Raw genomic sequence first — 6,000 nt, forward strand, 5'->3', positions numbered from 1 at the left:
TATATTTAAATTTAAATTAGACATTTATGTTTATGATTTAATATTTATTTAATATTTATAAATAAAAAATATTTTTTATCATATGTAATAAATAACAAATTTACAGAATACATATACATATATTTTATTCTAATCCCTTGTCTTGATTTCTAACAAGTTAACAGACATTTGTTATCATGCATACCAAAATAAATAACATATGAATTTTATGAATCAAAATTAATTGTTCTTATATAAAAATTGAAAAAATATGTATAATTTAGAGACCAATTATTTATTTAAATTTATTAAATTCTATATTATAATTTTTTAAAATAGTTACTCCAATAAAATTATTTTTTTTTAAGCAAGCAACCGTTCATGAATATAAATAATCAACATATCAACTATTATAAGAGGTATCGATTTTTGAATATACTAAAAATAAAGTAGGACAGAGAATAAAGTTTAATGACTATAAAATTTTTCACTGTATAAAGTATATAATTATTTATATATTTTGTTGGATAAATTAAATTTTTGAAGATAAATAATTTTATAATTTAATATTCTAAATTTTATGGTAATAGAATATGAAGTCGTACTCCAACTAACATAAGATTTAATATAGTTTACGAAAATAAAAAATAATATAATATAACAATAATTTTGTCATATTAAGTAATTATATCTAAAATAAATCATAAAATAAAAAATAGAACTTATAATTAATTCAACATGATTTATATGTATATTTTAATGGTTAGTACATATTATACATCTATATATTATTAAATATATTTATATTATATGTTATTCTACATAAAATTTTTTATGTTTATTTTTATTTATCTTAATTTTTTAGATAACAAAAATTAAATTTTTAATATTTTATTATAAAAAATTTTTATAGTTTTTTTTATTTATTTTAAATTTTTAGATAACAAAAATGGAAACCGCCTATTTCAAATTACTAGGAGCAAAATCTTGCATGTATAAATCGAACATAACTTATTCGATTTATTGTGTGGCTGACATGTATGTATAAATCGACTGACTGATTTGATTTGTATTTTTTTTGGTAATTCGAACTGATCAACTTTAATTTATTATGAAATTTATAAATTGAATACATCTCATTTGATTTATATAAAGATATGTACTTGAGTGATTCATGTAATATTTTTTTTGAATTAATTGTGTAATATTGTTTTGGATTTAATTTAAGTGTGTATTTTATTCTATTTTAAATATTTCTCCTTTTATGAAAATTAACTATATATGAAAACATTTTTATTTGACGACCGTTTATTGGTAACCGATTTTATGGTCAATCGTCAAGTTATACCGTTTTAGCCGATTTATAACTGCATATCAATATATATAATCTTTAATTATTATCTGATTATTTATATCCACCTAGATCTCATCATGCTAATTAACGCTGCTCTAAATTTCTAATGACCTTAGCTTGTCAGTCTCCAAGAGAATTTGTTTTAGACGAATACTAGACTTTCAATTAATTGAATATAGAATAGTTAGTTTAGATGATCTTTCTTTTAATGCAAATACGATTTTTGTATTATTAATATAGCTACATTTAATGATATTAATAGTTTATTTACATCTGATGACGAAAAGACGTTGATATTAAGCGAATTTTTCTTCTTAGATAAAATACGGTAAATAATTTAGCTAAAATCAGATTCATCAAAATGAAGTGTTTTAACTTTTAAATATAGATAAATTTTAGATGAGGACGATGTCTTTTCAGTCCTATAAAATAGCATATCATTACGTGTTTTTCACGTAGCCTTTTCGAATTACCACAAACTTTTGTCTTCTTTTCGGATTGGTCAAATTGTTAGGCGCACTTAGTGGATTATTATATCTGTAAATTTGTAAATGGTGTGTTTATATAGATTAAACTTAATTTAATGATAAAGTTATATAATAATAAAAAATAGTATATGTTCACTAATAATTAACGACCAAAGTTACAATAATATTTTATTTAATTTGTTTTTAATATATAGTTATATTTTAATATATATTTTATAAAATAACTAATTTAATAATTAATTTTTAATACACATAAATATAATTGTATAATAATATAACATAAGATAAATATTAGACTAAGAATTATATTAAAATCTAAAAGTATGATAACTTGATAAGAATGTGAGAGTAGACGTGTTGATATAAAGTTTGAGAAATATTAAGCGACTAACTTTTTCAATGTAATAAATAAAAAATTGATTAATCTAAATTCAAATATAAGAAAACATATTAACATTTCTTATAAAATTTCTGTTCGCGGTGTTTGCATTATGATATATTTTTTTAATAATTATATTAGGTATAGATAAAAAAAATTAATTAATAAATTAATTATTAGTATAAAATATATGTTAAAATGTAAAATATATTTTAAAAATTAATTAAATAATATATATTTATATAAAAATATATAATAATTTATTTTTTATATGTATATAGCGTACGGTATCAATTTAATATCGGATGAACCCCGTTATACTTCGGCATATCACCTCCACATTCGAAAATAAAAATGATGTTATCTTAATAAATCACTCCCCATGATTTCGTCCAAAAGTCGGCCACGAAGATCTCGGCTCAAACCGGCAATCCATTCAACACCAATCAAATCTATAAATCGAGCATAAGGTCGACTAAGGTCGGCAGATCATCCGACATATAACCCATTGATCATATACTCTTTTTGATAAGTGATTTTTTACTGACTTGAGTGTGGGAGTCCTTTTTACAAGTAACACACTCAAGTCCGAGTTCACGAGGATATTTCCAGTTTAGTTCGAGCTGTCAAGGACATTGGATTAACACAAGGCCAAAGTATAGCTCGAAAGGATCAATATCAAGCTTTGAAGAATTCGCCAAATTGTTGATAAACCACTTCGCAGCATCCAAAATCTATGTGCTAGATTCAGATTGCCTCAGTATAATCAAGCAAGGACAACATGAGAGTTTGAAGGTCTACATGACACGCTTCACGACGGTAGTCATGGAAATCCCAGAACTCAACCAGGAAGTACAACTGCACGCGATAAAAAGTGGCCTTCGACCTGGGAAATTCCAGGATGCAATAGCTATTGCAAAGCCAAAAACATTGGAGGAGTTCCGAGAAAAAACAACCGGAAAAATTGAAATTGAAGAATTACGTGAAGCTCGAAGAACTGGCCATTACCTCGGAAGGAGGAGGAAAAACCTACCAAATCTCAAAACAGAGATTCCAAAAAGCCTTTCAAGTTAACACTGAAGTTCAACTCATACACCAAGTTCAACACCAAAAGAGAGGACATCATCAAGGAAATACTACATAATAAACTAATCAAACCACCAAGCAAAGCAGGGACATACCGAGATCAGAAATATGTAGATAGAAGCAAGTATTGTGCATTTCACCAGAAGTATGGCCACACCACTGACGAGTGCATAGTAGCCAAAGACTTATTGGAGAGGCTAGTGAGACAAGGCCTGCTGGATAAATACGTCACTTCCAGAAGCCAGAAAGAAACAAGGGACACTGACAAATTGAGCTATAGATCAGACCACAAAGAAAAGGGAGCCTGGTATGGACCAGTTGAAACTCGTGCATCTAAAGGAACAATAAACTATATTTCAGGCGGCTTCGCAGGACGAGGAGCAACCAGCACGGCCAGGAAAAGGAGTTACAAAACTATAATGACAGAAGGATCTCGGCAACAGACTCAAACCTCGGCAACAAATGCCTAAATCACTTTCGGTTCATCCGATCTAAAGTCGCAATGCCCAAATATGGACGATTTAGTGGTGATCTCAATACAAATGGGAGAATTAACAATAAAAAAGGTTCTACTCGACCCAGGGAGTAGTGCCAACGTTTTATTTTACTCCACCTTCAAGAAGATGCAACTCAGCGACAAAGCACTGCAACAATCACCCGGAGAGTTAGTAGGATTCTCCGGGGAAAGGGTTCCCGTATCAGGTTATGTATGGTTGAGAACAACAATGGGGGAGTCTCCGAACTCAAAAACCCTCGATATTCAATTCTTAGTAGTAGATTGTGCAAGCTCTTACAATGTCATCTTGGGACACCCGTCCCTCAACTCCTTCGGAGCTATTGTCTCTACTATTCACCTTTGTGTTAAGTTTCCTGTGCAGGATAACATAATCGCAACAGTCCATGCCAATCACGAGGAGGCCAGGAAATGTTATAATGCGGGCTTAAAAGTCGCCTCAAAGGAGACCATTACAAGAATCCATTTTGTTTACAACTCGGAAAGCGTTCCAACTTTGGCTGAGCTAGATCTGAGAGAAAGCAACAGTCACCCTACCCCAAGGGACGACTTAGAAAAGGTATAACTTGGGAATCTAGACCAATTTACTAACATCGGCTCTATTTTCTCTGCAGGAACAAAATGAAATCCAATTGAGACATTAAAGTCCAACACCGACCTATTTACATGGACACCAGCCGATATGCTAGGGATCGATCCGAACTTCATATGCCACAAGTTAGCAGTCAATTCTAACGCTCGACCTATAAGGCAAAAGAAACAAAACTTAGGTGCAGAAAGAAGAAATGCAGCAATAGAAGAAAAACAGAAATTACTTGATGCAAGTTTCATTCAAGAACTTTGTTTCTTGCCATGGATAGAAAATGTCGTAATGGCTCGGAAAAGTGGTGTATGTGCATGGACTTTACAGACCTAAACAAGGCTTGACTAAAGGATTCCTACCTGCTACCGAATATTGACAGGCTAGTAGATGACAACTCAGGATATCAAGTGCTCAGTTTCATGGATGCCTATTCTGGTTATAATCAGATACAAATGCACCCCGATGATGAAGAAAAAACAACATTTGTAACAGACCGAGGTAATTTTTGTTACAAAGTTATGCCTTTTTGACTAAAAAATGCAGGAGCAACCTATCAGAGACTGATGGACAAGGTCTTCAAAGATCAAATTGGCCGGAACATTGAAATATACATTGGCGACATGGTGGTCAAATCGAGCTCAGAACAACAGCATGAGGCCGATCTCAATGAAGTCTTCCAACAACTCCGAAAATACAATATAAGACTAAACCCAGAAAAATGTGCATTTGGAGTACATGAAGACAAATTCCTTGGGTTCTTACTAACAAACAGGGGGATAGAAGCCAACCCCGACAAATGTCAAGCCATGATAAACATGCAATCACCTCGGTCAATTAAAGAAGTACAGCAACTCACAGGACGCTTAGCAGCTTTGTCCCGATTCTTACCTGCAGCAGCGGCCAAGTCATGTCACTTCTTCAACACATTAAGGAAGACCAAAAATTTTCTCTGGACAGATGAATGTGAAAAACCCTTTGTCAAATTCAAAAATCTCCTCGGTTCACCCACTATTCTCAAGAAGCCACAACAAGGTAAACCCCTTTTTGTATTTCTTTCAATTTCAACTAACACGGTCAGCTCCGGGCTTGTAACAGATACAGGAAAAGAACAACACCCAGTATACTTTGTGAGTAAAGTATTACAAAACGCTGAAACAAGGTACCTGCCCATTGAAAAATTAGCATTTGATTTGGTCATCACAGCTCGGCGTCTGCGACACTATTTTCAAACATATCGAGTAGTAGTTCGGACGGGACAACCCCTGCATCAAATATTAATGAAACCAGACCTAGCAGGGCGACTTAAAAAATGGGCAATAGAGCTCTCCAAATTCGACATCTCCTACGAATCACGAGGATCTCCCAAAATACAAGCTCTTGCCAACTTTATATTAAAATTCACCGACCTTGAAGAACAAAATCAAAACATGGGAGTTGTCTGTAGATGGTGCATCAAATGAAAGTGGATGTAGAGCAGAGATCCTACTAAAGGACAACTGTGGAGTCCAAGATGAACAGTCAATCAAATTCCTATTTCAAGCAACCAATAACCAAGCCGAATATGAAGCACTCTTAGCAGGCCTCTGGTTGGCAAAAGAAGTAGAAGTAAAAGATCTA

The sequence above is a fragment of the Arachis stenosperma genome, chromosome 8 (genome assembly GCF_014773155.1).
Source record: "Arachis stenosperma cultivar V10309 chromosome 8, arast.V10309.gnm1.PFL2, whole genome shotgun sequence".
Lineage (NCBI taxonomy): Eukaryota > Viridiplantae > Streptophyta > Magnoliopsida > Fabales > Fabaceae > Arachis > Arachis stenosperma.